General features: G+C 49.2%; 1 protein-coding gene and 1 pseudogene across 1 annotated transcript in view; one reads left to right on the forward strand and one right to left on the reverse strand.

The window, feature by feature from the left end:
* Window positions 1-3,802: 3,802 nt before the first annotated feature.
* LOC103129097 (eukaryotic translation initiation factor 1-like) lies at window positions 3,803-4,440 on the reverse strand (annotated as a pseudogene).
* Window positions 4,441-11,981: 7,541 nt separating this feature from the next.
* Window positions 11,982-15,247, forward strand: part of BCL2L14 (BCL2 like 14) — a 46,183-nt gene continuing 42,917 nt past the window's right edge. The window contains exons 1-2 of the mRNA XM_060194394.1: window positions 11,982-12,023; window positions 13,727-13,781. The gene's annotated coding sequence lies outside the window, so the exon portion shown is untranslated. The remainder of the gene's footprint in view (window positions 12,024-13,726; window positions 13,782-15,247) is intronic.

Raw genomic sequence — 15,247 nt, forward strand, 5'->3', positions numbered from 1 at the left:
CTGCAGGGGAGTCGCTTCACAATCGGTGAAGCAGTGCTGCAGGTGACTCTCTGCCTTTCTCCCTCTCTGTCTCCCTCTCCCCTCTCAATTTCTCTCTGTCTCTATCCAATAAGGTGAATAAAATGCTTTTTAAAAAGTAAAAATATATATATTTTTAAATACATAGCTTTTTAAAATTTTCTTAATACTTATATTTATTTATTTCCTTTTATTGCCCTTGTTTTATTGTTGTAGTTATTATTGTTGTTGTTACTGATGTTGTCATTGTTGGATAGGACAGAGAGAAATGAAGAGAGGAGAGGAAGACAGAGAGGGGGAGAGAAAGATAGACACCTGCAGACCTGCCTCACCACTTGTGAAGTGACTCCCCTACAGGTGGGGAGCCGGGGGCTCGAACCAGGGTCCTTGTTCCTTGTAAAGTGTGTGCTCAAGTGAGTGTGCCACCACCCAGCCTCATTGAGCTTTGTGCCTCCTGCGCTTAACCCACTGTGCTACTGACCGACTCCCAATGCATAGCTTTAAAAAAAAAAAAAGCTTTGCATTGAAATCAGAACAGGGAAGTGTTCCTGATGAGTAGGATTAGTTAGAACTGAACCTGCCCAGTTATGACAGAACTGATAAAAACAACAGACCAAGGCTAAGAAGGTGAGAATCCATGTGGATAAATGCAAGTGCTATGCTCGATGTAGCCACAGGACAGTGCTGTCCTCTGGAGGGTGGAGGGGACCCACTGCTTGTCTATCCAGTTCTGGAGATTCCAGGAAAGGAAAACAAATGTGGGGGTCGGGTGGTAGAGCAGCTGGTTATGCGTGAAGAGCAAGGACCCACATAAGGATGCCAGTTGGAGCCCCTGGCTGCTCATATACAGGAGGAGTCACTTCACAAGTTGTGAAGCAGGTCCACAGGTGTCTTTTTCTCCCCCTCTCTGTCTTCCCCTCCTCTCTCCATTTCTCTCTGTCCTATCCAACAACAATGACAGCAATGACAACAACAATGACAGCAATGACAACAACAATAAAACAACAAGGGCAATAAAAGGGAAAAAAAATAGCCTCCAAGAGCAGTGGATTTGTGATGCAGGCACCAAGCCCCAGCAATAACCCTGGAGGCAGAAAACAAAAGAAAAGAAAAGAAAGAAAAGAAAAGAAAAGAAAAGAAAAGAAAAGAAAAGAAAAGAAAAGAAATGTGATGAGGTGGGATTGCAGGGATATCCCCAAAGGATTACTGTGACCAGAAAAGTGTGTATGTAGCCCAAGCAAGGGTGTGACAGCAGAACTACTACACTCCTGTGACGTGAGGAAACCCAGCCTCAGAGAGTTTGTCCATTTCTCCAAGGCCACACAGCTAAGCACCCAGACTTCAAACTCTTTGCAAAGTTTTTTCTTCCTTCCACCTCATCAAGATGCCTATAAAAGGGTGTCCCAAAAAAAGGCTAAAGAGATGCCTGTGGGTAAGTAGAAAGTGACAGGCGTGATGATGGGGCAGGCGGTGCTGACACTCAGGCTGCCCCAACAGGTGAGGTGGGGTGGAGCTTCCTGGGTGACTAGCAGAAGAGTGGTCCAGACAGACATCTGTGAAGTTTGTTTTATGAGTATCAGGGGCAGGGGCCGGGCGGTGGCACATCTGGGTAAGCGTGCACATATAACCATACGCAAGACCAGGGTTCAAGCCCCCGCTCCCCACCTGCAGGGGGAAGGCTTCATCAGCAGATAAACAGGTCTATCTTTGCTCTCCCTCTCTATCTCCCTTTGCTCTCCTCTCTATCTCTTCTCAATTTCTCTCTGTTCTGTCAAATAAAGAGAGAAAGGAAAATAAATGGGCACTGAGAGCAGTGGATTCATAGTATAGGCACTGAGCCCAGGCGATAACCCTGGCAGCAAAAAGGAAAGAGAGAGAGAGAGAAAGGAAAAGAAAAGAGAGCCAGGGACAAACCCATAGCCTATTGCAGGTAAGCAAAGAGAGAGAGAGAGGAAAGGAGAGGTACCACAGCACCACTCCCCCACCCACAGAGCTCCCTTGGTGCTTGTCCACGGTGCTGCCCTCAGGTGCTGGGGTTTATAACCTGTGACTTGCCCCAAATTTTACTATACAGTCATCCCTTGGTGCCCATGGGGCTGGTTTCAGGACTCCCCTCTTGGTCTCCAAGGCCCCTTCCCCCACTCCCTGCAGACTCCCAAACCCACAGTGTTCCAGGCTCTTCCACCATCACCCCCATCTCTAGTCTTGCATCCTCAGGTTCAGCCCACTTGGTATATGCACTGACTAACCCCCCAGGGGGAAACACGCCTGCCCCAGCCAATGGCCCATCACCAGCGAGGTGGCAGCTAGCTCACAACCAGCCTGGAAATTAGCATTTAGGAGCCAGTCAGCTCCAAGCACCCTGCACCCCTGGGACCCAAGAAGAGAGCAGAGATCAGAAGAGTCAGAGTCGGGAAGATATCTCAGCCCTAGAGTACAGGCACCCCTGAAGCCTCTAAGACCCTGGGTTCAATCCCCAGCACCTCTGTGTGCCGAAGCTGAACAGTACTTATGTCAGTCTCTCTTTCTCTCTCTCTTTCTCTTCCATGAAAAGAGATTTTAAAATATTTTGTATTTATTTTGGATAGAGACAGAGAGTAAATGAGAGAAAAGAGGGAGGGGAGGTAGAGAGGAGAGGGAGGGGAGAGAGAGACAGAGACAGAGAGAGAGAGAGAGACCTGTAGCCCCTGCTTCACCACTCTTGAAGCTTCTCCCCAGTAGGTGGAGACCAGGGGCTTGAACCCGGGTCCTTGAGCATGGTAAGATGTGCTCAACCAGGTGCACTATTGTCCGGCCCCCAGAAATAAAGCTTAGAACATAATCAGAAGAACTTGCAAGATACACAGAGAAGTAAACAAACTATGTGTGTAAGACACTGGTGGTAGTTCCCGAGGGAGTGTGGCAGGGCACAGCACTGTGGAGTGCAAGTGCAGCCTGTGATCCATGATCTTGGAAAGCTTTCCTCAAGCACGCCCAGCTTTCTCACCTCTGACCCAGCAATATCTCCCTTGCAGGCACTGCCCACACCCCTCCAGGCAGGCAGCCCACTTACCTTGCCTCTGCCTCTGTCTTGTCTGCCTTAAACTTCCTTTCCCCTAGGATGCAGGTGAAGGTTCTAGGCTCAGCCATCACTCCTGATGAAGGAACACAATTTCAGGGGTGTTTTGTTTTGTTTTGTTTTGTTTTTCAGAGTTAAGATCTACACACTGGCATTCCAAACAAGGTCGCTGAGAGCTGACGCCCACTCCTCTTCTTCTCCCTTCCTTTCCCCCAAACCCCATCACCTTCACAGTCATGGTGGAGAGCTGAAGTCACCCCTGCAGAGAGGGTGGGAGTTGGCACCTGAGTGCTGAGCAGGGAAGGATGGACAGATGGCAGGATGGAATGCAGACAGGTCACCCTGCACACAGAGAGACAGCTTTACACAAGTTAGGGTTTCATTCCCCGGGGATTTAGGAGACTTGGGGGACTTGGATCTAATAGCCCTCAATGTGTTTGATGAATCAGAGAAGCAAAAGAGCCCACTATGTGGAGAGACACAGGAAATCTGAGCACCCCAAAGAAAACTGGAAAAGAAAAACCACATGTAGAAACATGATTTGAATGGCCAGATGGTGACTCACCTGGCTGAGCACACACATCACATGAGCAAAGACCTGGGCTTGAGCCCTCCCAGCCCCCACCTACAGAAGAGAAGCTTCTTCAGCAGTGAAAGAGGCCTGCAGGTCTCTCTCTCTCTCTCCTCTCCCCCTCTCAGTTTCTTTTTTTTTTTTTTTTTTTTGCATGGCTCTTTTCAGTTTATTGCATGAAGGAGTTACACTAGTCCAAGTTAAAAGCAGACCCCAAATGGTTACATTATACAAACTGTGAGGTTTTTAAACTTGTGACAAGGGGCAGAAGGGAAATTCTACTCATTGCAAGGAAATCCTCACTTAAGCTTCAGTGAGCTTAAGTACTTAAAACCCATGAACGTTCAGCTGGTCGTCCTTAGCCAGTCCAGTCTCGACAAGGAACTGGCATATGTTCTTGAGCTGGTCACCCTGTAGCTGAATTACTTCTCCATATTCTGGATGCTCAATTACAGTACCATTGCAGGCAAATTTCTTCTTAAACGCCTTCACTAGTTTCTTTTTATCGTAATCATCAGCGATCCCTTGGACAGTAGTAAGGGTCTTCCTGCCTTTCTCTGTTGAATTCTTATATGGATATAATCCTCAGTGCCAGCAGGAAGCAGGTCATCACCCTTACTTGCATCAGCAAAGGGGTCGAAAGAGTGGAGGTTCTGGATAGCGGACATATGATACGATTCCTTTTCCTCGGTGGAAACGGCCTGCGGAAGGCGGCGGCGGGAGAAGGCGGGCGGGGGGAGGGGACGGAGCGTTGGGAAGCGAGGGGGCTCAAGGGGGAGGCTGCTGAGTCCTCGGCGGCTCAGTGACTGGGGCCCCCCTCTCAGTTTCTATCTCTATTCAAAATAAATAAATTTATTAATGATTCAACATTGATTTATAAGATTATGGGATAACTGTGGTACAATTCCACACCATTCCTACCACCAGAGTTCTGTGTCCCCTTTCCCTCCATTGGAAACTGCAGTTCTTCCAAGGCCACAGATATGGGTTGACTATTACTTCTATGACTATCTGTCTATATTTATATATATACTTATTTGCCTATTTTTTTCCTATGGCCCTGCCTTATCTTCCTTTCTAAGTCATACCTATACCTATTACTACTTCTGAATGTCCTTTGTTTTTATAAAGAAAGGACACGGGACAGAGGTCGGGTGGCAATGCTTCAGGTTAAGAGCACACAGTAGGAAGTGCAAGGAACTATGCAAGGGTCCTCGTTCCAGCCCCGGCTCCCCACCTTCAGGGGGTTCGCTTCACAAGCGATGAAGCTGGTCTGTAGGTGTCTATCTTTCTCGTGCCCTCTCTGTCTTCCCCTCCTCTCTCTATTTCTCTCTGTCCTGTCCAACAACAATAACAACAAGGGCAACAAAATGGGAAAAATGGCCTCCAGGAGCAGTGAATTCATAGTACCAGCACTGAACCCCAGCAATAACCCTGGAGGGGAAAAAAAAGAAAAAGAAAAGATACAGGACTGGAAACCCCACCCAGAAACAGGTGGGGAGGATTAAGGCGGTTCCTGTGCCAGGCATGGACAGAGGCCTGGGAGCCGTGCGAGGTGAGTGATGCTGCATTTCTCTCTGGGGACTGGTTGGACCCAGACCCACTGCTAAGGATAAGGAGTCCGACAGAGGGAAAAGAGGGGCTCCTGCTGAAACCTGCAGAGATTCCACGCAGAGGAGGAGCAAGGCCAAGGGCAGGCTGACTTTGATCTTCCTGACTTTCCAGTGAACCTGGGTCCCTTCCTGGTAGCTGCCAAGGAGGACGGATGTGGCCCAGCGACATGGCCTTGAAACTCAAGGTCTATACAAAGAGACCAGAGAGCAGAGAGCAGAGAGGTCAAGAGGAAGAGACTGGCTGGGAACCACGGAGAGTTTCCTGGAGGCGTTGGAACTAAGAAGTGAACCAGGAGGAGGCCAGGTGGTAGCGCAGCGGGTTAAGTACACATTGTGCAAAGAGCAAGAACTGGCCTAAGGATCCTGGTTCGAGCCCCCGGCTCCCCACCTGCAGGGGAGTTGCTTCCCAAGTGGTGAATCAGGTCTGCAGGTGTCTATCTTCCTCTCCCCTCTCCGTCTTCCCCTCCTTTCTTGATTTCCCTCTGTCCTATCTAAGAACAACAACAGCAATAACAAAAACAGTAATAACAACAACAACGATAAACAACAAGGGCAACACAAGGGGAAAAAATGTCCTCCAAGAGCAGTGGATTCATAATGCAGTCGCCAAGCCCCAGCAATAAACCTGGAGGCAAAAAATAAAAATAAATAAAAAATAAAAGAAGGAACTCAGGAGGGGAGGGGCCAGGCAGTGGTGTACCGGGTAAAACAGACCTGTCGGGAGGAAGCTTCAGGAGCCATGAAGCAAAGCAGTGCTGCAGGTGTCTTTCTCCCTCTCTATCCCCCCTCCACACACCTCTTGATTTCTCTGTCTCTATCCAATACATAAATAAATAATATCGAGAAGAAGGGGGAGGGGCTGGGTGGTGGTGCACCTGGTTGAGTTCACATGTTACAATGCACAAAGACCCGGGTTCAAGCCTCCAGTCCCCACCTGCAGGTGGAAAGCTTTTTTCTTTTAGAGGCTTTTTGAAAAAAAACTTTATTTTCCCTTTTGTTGCCCTTGTTGTTTTATTGTTGTAGTTATTATTGTTGTTGTTATTGATGTTTTTGTTATTGGATAGGACAGAGAAAAATGGAGAGAGGAGGAGGGGAGGACAGAGAAGGGGAGAGAAAGATAGACACCTGCAGACCTGCTTCACCACCTGTGAAGTGACTTCCCTGCAGGTGGGGAGCCAGGGGCTCAAACCAGGATCCTCACACCGGTCCTTGTGCTTTGCGCCACGTGCGCTTAACCCATTGCGCTACCACTTGACTCCCAGGGGGAAAGCTTTTTGAGTGTTGAAGCAGAACGGGTCTCTATCTCTCTCCCATTTCCACCTCAGCTCTTTATTTCTACAGGTGTCTTTCTGTCTCTCCCTATCTCCCCTTCACCTCTCATTTCTCTGTCTCTATCCAATAAACAAATGAATAAATAAATTTATAAGAGAAATGTTAAAAGGAGGAGAAGAGGAAGGAGGAGAAGAGGAAGGAGGAGGAGAAGCAGCAGCAGGGGAGGCTGAGTGGGAGGAGGAGGAAATGAGGAAGTGAAAGGTCACAGAACAGAGCAGCTGTAGGGGGCAGAGTGCAGCAGGGGGGTGTTGCAGGAAGAGTGGGCTATGCAGGGATCATAAACGCAGGCCACAGGAGAAGGAACCCTGTGGGCTCATCATGGAGAAATGCATTCAGAGTGACAGCCTCCACCAGCCCAGGGCCTGGGGCTCCCTATCCTGGCCTTCTTGTTGTTGGAGCCAGACGCACCCCAAGCCCCACTCTCCTGGGTGGGGGTCGGGTGCCCACACACCCCTGTTCACACAAAGATTCCCAATGGCTGAGGGGATTCTCTGTCCCTTACCCCTATTAAAGAGGGCCTGTGTAAGGATCCCGGTTTGAGCCCCTGGCTCCCCACCTGCAGGGAAGTCGATTCACAAGCGGTGAAGCAGGTCTACAGGTGTGTATCTTTCTCTCCCCCTCTCTGTCTTCCCCTCCCCTCTCCATTTATCTCTGTCCTATCCAACAATGGAGACAACAATAATAACTACAACAATAAAACAACAAGGGCAATAAAAGGAAATAATTTTTTTATATAAAAAAAAGGGCAAGTTCAACTATGGTGGTTATCTTTGGGAGGTGGGAGGGTGGGGATACAGAATTCTGGTTCTGTGACCTACCTGTCCCCTCCCCACCCTTCTTCCTCCTCCTCTGGTTCAGTTATCAGCATAATTTCACAAGTTGGGGGGGGGGGATACAGGAAGGAAGGAAGGAAGGATTTGACAGTGTGTATATAGCTCCACCTGCTGACCATACAGAGCCAAGCCAATTTTGTGTGTGTGTGTGTGTGTGTGTGTGTGTGTGTGTGTGTGTGTGCTGCTGGGGCTTGGTGCCTGCACTAGGAATCCACTGCTCCCGGAGGCTATTTTTTCCCTTTTGTTTGCCCTTGGTTTTTATCCTTGTTGTGATTATTATTATTGCTGTCAATGTTGTTGGATAGGAGAGAGAGAAATTGAGGGAGGAGGGGGAAGACAGAGAGGGGAAGAGAAAGACACCTGCAGACCTGCTTCACTGCCTGTGAAGCGACTCCCCTGCAGGTGGGGAGCCAGGAGCTCGAACTGGGATCTTTATGCCGGTCCTTGCATTTTGCACCACATGCGCTTAACCCATTGCGCTAGCGCCCTACCCCTTCTTTTTTTTCAATCACCAGAGCCCTGCTCAGCTCTGGCTTATAATGGCATTGAATATTGTAATAATAATGATAATAAGCATTGAACCTGGGGCTTTTGGTCCCTCTGGCATGAAAACCTTTTTGTATCACCATTAAGCTATCTCCCCAGCTCTCTAGCTCTTGCTTTTGAGTTTCCAGACCGGTGCTCTGCCCTCCTGCCTGCTCACCTGCTCCTGGGAGTCTCACCTGCTCCTGAGCCTTTGTACAAGCATGGAACACATAGTGATGAGCAGCGGAGGGCTTGCTTCCCCTTCTCTTTCTATTAAGTAGCAGCATATCTCAAATCTGCTAAGACATATGTAGCTCCAAAGAACTGAGAATGGAAGCAAGAGCACACCAAAGGTACAGTCCACAAAAGAAATGTTTTCTTTTTATTTTGTTTTTGTTTTTGTTTTTGTTTTTTAAATATTTATTTTATTTATTCCCTTTTGTTGCCCTTGTTGTTTTATTGTTGTAGTTATTATCGTTATTGTCGTTGTTGGATAGGACAGAGAGAAATGGAGAGAGGAGGGGAAGACAGAGAGGATGAGAGAAAGATAGACACCTGCAGACCTGCTTCACCACCTGTGAAGCGACTCCCCTGCAGGTGGGGAGCCGGGGTTCGAACCAGGATCCTTATGCCGGTCCTTGTGCTTTGCGCCACCTGCGCTTAACCCGCTGCGCTACAGCCCGACTCCCTTGTTTTTGTTTTTTAAGATAGGGGAAGGAGGGAGAGGGAAAAGAGAAAGAGAACTAGAGCATCACTCTCCCGCTTGCAATGCCAAGGATGGAACTCAGGACATCATGCTTGAGAGACCAATGTTTTATCCACTGCACCACCTCCCAGGTCCCAAGGAGAACTTTCTAGTTTGGCTCCATCAAAGACAATGAAAGGTAAGCATCAGTGGGAGAGAAAATATCCACAAACCATGCACCTCAAAATGGACAAGTCTCTAGAATACATAGAGAAGGCTGGGCAGCCAGTTGAGTGCACACATTAACATGTGCAAAAAGACCTGGGTTCAAGTCCCCAGTCCCTACTTGCAGGAGAGGAAGTTTCATGAGTTGTAAGCACTGCTGCAGTTGTCTGTGTCTCTCTCCCTCTCTGTCTTTCCTCTCTCAATTTCTCTGTCATGTCAAATTTAATAAATAAGTAAATGTTAAAAAAAAGTCTGAAACTCTAGCAGTGAAACAGCAAATAGTCCCGTGAGAACAGAGACTGAGCACACAAGAAGCTATTTCATCCAGGAAGATACCCGGGTAACAAAGTTGCAGGAGAATGGCAGCATCCCAGGAAGGAGCAAAACACAGTTACAGTGAGAAGCTGCTGCCAGCGGGGCTGAATGGAAAGCAGCTCAAACAACAAATCCCACCAGGCCAAGGAACAGAGTGACTCCTGCTGATGGGAGCATTTAGCAGCTTCCTATACAATCAGATCCTGCAGCTATCATGCAGCCTGGTGACAGAGCTCGTGGGCGTTGCAGATTTCGGGCAACATGAAGACAGACTTACACAAGGATCTGTGCACAAGTGTTTGGGCAGCTTTATTCAAAATAGCCCAAAGGGGGTCGGGCGGTAGCACAGCGGGTTAAGAGCTGGTGGCGCAAAGAGCAAAGACTGGCGATAAGGAACCTGCTTCGAGCCCCCGGCTCCCCACTTGCGGGGGGTGGGGGAGGCACTTTGCAAGCGGTGAAGCTGGTCTGCAGGTGTCGACCTTTCTCTCCTCTTCTCTGTCTTCCCCTCCTCTCTCCATTTCTTTCTGTCCTATCCAACAACAACAGCAATAACAACAACAATAAACAAGGGCAAAAAGTGTGCTTCCAGGATGTCCCCCAGCACCACCCAGTGCTTTGGTTCATATTCTCTCTTCTCTCACTCATTCTCATTCTCTAGTAAGTAATGAAATGAGAACCATACAAATAAATAAAAAAGGCATCCCTAAATCTTTTTTATTATTATTTTCTTGGGGGCTTAGTGGTTTACAGTTTAGGTTTTTGTTTTTTTTTTTCCCCCTCCAGGGTTATTGCTGGGCTCGGTGCCTGCACCATGAATCCACCGCTCCTGGAGGCCATTTTTCCCCCCTTTTGTTGCCCTTGTTGTAGCTTCGTTGTGGTTATTATTATTGCCCTTGTTGACGCAATTCGTTGTTGGATAGGACAGAGAGAAATGGAGAGAGGAGGGGAAGACAGAGAAGGGGAGAAAGATAGACACCTGCAGACCTGCTTCACCGCCTGTGAAGCGACTCCCCTGCAGGTGGGGAGCCGGGGGCTCGAACCGGGATCCTTACGCCGGTCCCTGCGCTTTGCGCCACATGCGCTTAACCCACTGCGCCACCGCCCGACCCCCTACAGTTTAGGTTTTTAAAAAAAAATATTTATTTATTCCTTTTTGTCGCCCTTGTTTTATTGTTGTAGTTATTATTGTTGTTGTTATTGATGTCCTCGTTGTTGGATAGGACAGAGAGAAATGGAGAGAGAAGGGGAAGACAGAGGGAAGAGAGAAAGATAGACACCTGCAGACCTGCCTCACTGTGAAGTGATTCCCCTGCAGGTGGGGAGCCAGGGGCTCCAACGGGGATCCTTACACTGGTCCTTGCGCTTTGCGCCACATGCGCTTAACCCATTGCACTACTGCCCGACTCCCTACAGCTTAGTTTTTAACACATAGGTCCCAAGCCTGTCATCTCCCCATGCTTGGCATCTAGGAGACACCCCAGGACCCCACTGTCTTTGCATCCCCTCTCCCTCCTTCAATCCTGAATGATCTCACTTATAAGTGGAACTTGAGAATAAAGAAGCTCCGAGCTGAGCATTGGCACACCTGGTACTGAGTGCACCTATTATCACGCTCAAGGACCTGGATCTGAGCTGCCCTACCGCCACATCACCGCCCCCACACACACCCGCTCCACACCTGCAGATCTGTCTCTCCCTCTCTACCTCCCCCTCCCCTCTCAATTTCTCTCTGTCCTGTCCAATAAAAGTAGAAGAAAAAAAATAAAAGAGGGGCGGGGGCTGGGCGGTGGCGCAGCAGGTTAAGCGCGAAGAGTAAGGACTAGCGTAAGGATCCCAGTTCGAGCCCCCAGCTCTCCACCTACAGGGGAGGGTTGCTTCACAAGCGGTGAAGCAGGTCTGCAGGTGTCTGTCTTCCTCTCCTCCTCTCTGTCTTCCCCTCCTCTCTCAAATTCTCTCTGCCCTGGGGGAGTCCGGCAGTAGCGCAGTGGGTTAAGTGCACGTGGCGCAAAGTGCAAGGACAGGCATGAGCATCCCGGTTCGAGACCACCTGCAGGGGAATCGCTTCACAAGCTGTAAAGCCAGTCTGCAGGTGTCTATCTTTCTCTCCCCCTCTCTGTCTTCCCCTCCTCTCTCCATTTCTCTCTGTCCTATCCAACAATGACGACATCAATAACCACAACAAGGGCAAGAAAATAGGAAAAAATGGGCTCCAGGAGCAGTGGATTTGTAATGCAGGCACCAAGCCCCAGCAATAACCCTGGAGGCAAAAAAAGAAAAGAAAGGAAAGGAAAGGAAAGGAAAGGAAAGGAAAGGAAAGGAAAGGAAAGAGAGGCTGTGTGGTGGTGCACCTGATTGAGCACACGTGTTATAAAACACAAGGAGGACCTGGGTTTGAGCTCCCAGTCCCCACCTGTAGGGGGAAAGCTTTGCAAGTGGTGAAGCAGGGCTGCAGGTCTCTCTTTCTCAACCTTTCCTCTCAATTTCTGGCTTGTCTCTATCAAATAAATAAAGATAATACAAAAAAATGTTTAATTCTTGAAAAAGGAAAAATGTTGGATTCATAATGCCAGCACTGAACCCCAGCAATAACTCTGGTGGCAATAAAAAAAATAAAATAAGAATAAATGATAGTAAAGGAGGACATAGGCTGAATCTCGGGCTGGGTGTAGCGTACTGGACCAAAACATCCCCAAACCTTTACTATCTCCAGGCTGGGAGTCCCCACATTCCAGGATGGAACTCGGGCTGGCCACTATGTTCCAGGTGCTTTGTCACTCCGGGTTCCTGTTCCAGCTGCCCCTGGGCAGCCGGGCACACGCCCCCACCATGAAGAGCACCAGAGACAATGGTGAGTTCTCAGCAAGTCTCGGCCAGAGGGCTCGTATGAGACAGGAGAGAGCAGAGCAGGGCTCAGCTCTGGCATGTAGTGGCACCAGGATGGGACCCAGGGCCTGGGGTTTGAAAGCCCTGAGCTCTGCTGCCCTGAGCTGCCTCCCTAGCCAGGGGACTATGGGCACAGCAGCCACTGTGTGTAGCCCCTATCCCAAGAGTCTCAGGGAGAACATGGTGAGGCTGGGCCACAACTGGAGAGGGGCTGTCCCACCATTTCCCAAGCCAGTGGGAGCAATGCCCAGGCCCAGGGGCACAGGTATGCCATGCTCAGCCAGCTGGGGGGCCTGGAGACGATGTCAGTGGAGGGTGACAGCACCAGGGCACCCAGAGACAGGGACATGGAAAATGGTCCTCACCCCCCACCTGTGTGGTCATAAACACACAGGGCTCTGGAACAACACCAGAGGAAGCCCGAGTGGTTCTGCAAAAGACTGAGGCTCTGAGGTCCTAGGTTCAATCCCTTGCACCACCATAAGCCAGAGCTGATGCAGTGCTGGAGGTGGTGGGGGTAGAGAGTCTAAGAGAGGCATGTGGATGCTAACCTAGTAAAGTGCACATGTTACCATGGGCAAGGACCTAGGTTCAAGCCCCCACCCCCACCCTGTCTCACCTTCAGTGGGCTGGTTAATAACATCACAGTTCTGCAAAAGACTTTTATGCCTGAGGCTCTGAGCTCCCAGGTTCAATTCCCCAGCACCACCATAAGCTAGAGCTGACCAGAGGTCTGGTGAATAAGACAGAAAGAAAGAAGGAAGGAAGGAAGAGAGGTAGGGAGAAAGAAAGGGAGGAAAGGGGGCCGGGCTGTACCACAGCGGATTAAGCGTACATGGCACGAAGCACAAAGACCCTCATAAGAATCCCAGTTCCAGTCCCCAGCTCCCCACCTGCAGGTGGGTCGCTTCACAGGCGGTGAAGCAGGTCTGCAAGTGTCTATCTTTCTCTCCCCCTCTCTGTCTTCCCCTCCTCTCTCCATTTCTCTCTCTCCTATCCAACAACAACGACAGCAATAATAATAACAGTGATAAACAACAAGGGCAACAAAAGGAAAAAAATAGCCTCCAAGAGCAATGGATTCGTGCAGGCACCGAGCCCCAGAAATAACCCTAGAGGCAAAATAATAATAAAAATAATAATAATAATAAAAGAAAGGGAAGAAAGAAGGAAGGAAGGAAAGGAAGGAGGGAGGGAAGGAGGGTGAGAGAGAGTAAAAGACTGAAAGAAAGGAGGAAAAGAAAAGGAGAAGAAAGGCGCCCCCTAGCTGGAGAGGAGGCATTGACAGTAGCAAGCTTTGAAGCAGAAGCTGAGGGCAAAGCTCTGGGCAAAGCCAGACTCCTGGTGAGACTGGCTGAGAGGACAGCCAGGAGAACCCTCTTTGTCTGCTCCAGGTCAAAGAGAACCGGGAATGTGTCCCAGTGTCCTGGGCCCAGTGCCAACCCTGTGGGTGCACCCCCGCATCTCAGCAGAGCCCACAGTGGTACCCCAAAATGTCACCCAGCCTTTCTGTGATGGTGAAACACCTTTAGATCTCCCCACCCACTGTCTCCCCAAAAATCCCCCCCTTGCCTGGCTCTCTATCCACAATGATGAACTAGTATGAGCACAACACACGGGGGTGGGGGGGAGGTTTGCGTGCCTGCAAGTGAACCTCGATTTTCTCAGGCAGGTGGGGAGAAGCCCAAGGTGCAAGCAATGGATGCTGACCCCAGGGAAGCTGGTGAGTGGTCACTGCAGGAGGGGGGATCAGCCTTCAATCCCCAGCACCACATGGGGGCTGCTCAGACAGCACCAGGAGAGCCCCTTGGATGGTGGAAAGGGGCTTTGATCTCCCTCGCTCTTCTCTGTCTCTTCAAGTCTATAGAAATGTTTGTAAAGACAGAGAAGTAGAGTGAGAGAGTGGAAGAGATGACAGCTCTCAAGCTTCCTTTAACACAGTAGAAACCAAGCTGAAACCTGGGTCATGCACCTAGCAAAGCAGCAAGTGAGCTAGTTCACAGCCTGAAAGTCCATGGAATTTCGCTTCTTTTTGCTTCTTCTTTCTTTCTTTCTTTCTTTCTTTCTTTCTTTCTTTCTTTCTTTTTTAAACCAGAGCACTAGTCAGCTCTGGCTTAAGGTGGTGATGGTATGGTGGTGGGGAGGGTATTGAATCTGGGATTTTGGAGCCTCAGGTGAGAGTCTTGTTATTGGGGTTATTTTGTTTGTTTGTTTTTTCCTCTAGGGTTATTGCTGGGGCTCAGTGCCTGCACTATGAATCCACTGCTCCTGGAGGCCATTTTTCCCTTTTGTTGCCCTTGTTGTTTGTCACTGTTTTTGTTATTGTCATCATTGTTGTTGGATAGGACAGAGAGAAATGGAGAGAGGAGGGGAAGACAGAGAGAGGGAGAGAAAGATAGACACCTGCAGACCTACTTCACTGCTTGTGAAGCGACTCCTCCAGTGGGTGGAGAGCTGGGGACTGGAACTAGGATCCTTACATGGGTCCTAGCTCTTTGCACCATGTGCGCTTAACCTGCTACACCACCGCCCAGCCCCCTGAGAGTCTCTTTGCATAACCATTATGCTATCTTGCCCCCCAGGCCTCATCCATGGAATTTCAGGAAGGGGACACACACACACACACACACACACACACACACACACACACACACACGGCTCTTAGTTCATATCTTGGCTGGAGCACAGAAAAGAGAACTGGGGGGCAGGTGGTGGTGTGCACACATTACCATGCACAAGAACCCAGGTTCAAGCCCCCATCTCCAACCTGCAGGGGGAAGTTTCGTAAGTGGTAGAGCAAATCTGCAGGTGTCTCTCTGTCTTTCTCCTTCTCTATCTTGCTTTTCCCTCTCGATTTCTCTCTGTCTCTAATAAATTAATAAATAAAATTTCTTCATTTATTTTTCTGAACACCAGTGAGTCAACCAGAGGATCACTACGGCGCACAGGATCCCACTTGGGACCTCACACTCTGTTCACTGTGTCACTGTGCTAATCTCCAGATTCTTAAGAGTGGTCACTCGCATGCCAGGCACCAACATGAGCCAAAAAACAAACATACAAACAAAATAGCCAAGGCCACTCACTGTCTCTCAACTTGGTTTTCCCTCTTGAGTCTCCCAAACATGTACTGGGGACAGATATTTCAGAAAAGGGACAGCCAGCCCAGAGGTGAGAAAGTCACTCAAG

Source organism: Erinaceus europaeus, chromosome 7 (assembly GCF_950295315.1).
Source record: "Erinaceus europaeus chromosome 7, mEriEur2.1, whole genome shotgun sequence".
Classification (NCBI taxonomy): domain Eukaryota; kingdom Metazoa; phylum Chordata; class Mammalia; order Eulipotyphla; family Erinaceidae; genus Erinaceus; species Erinaceus europaeus.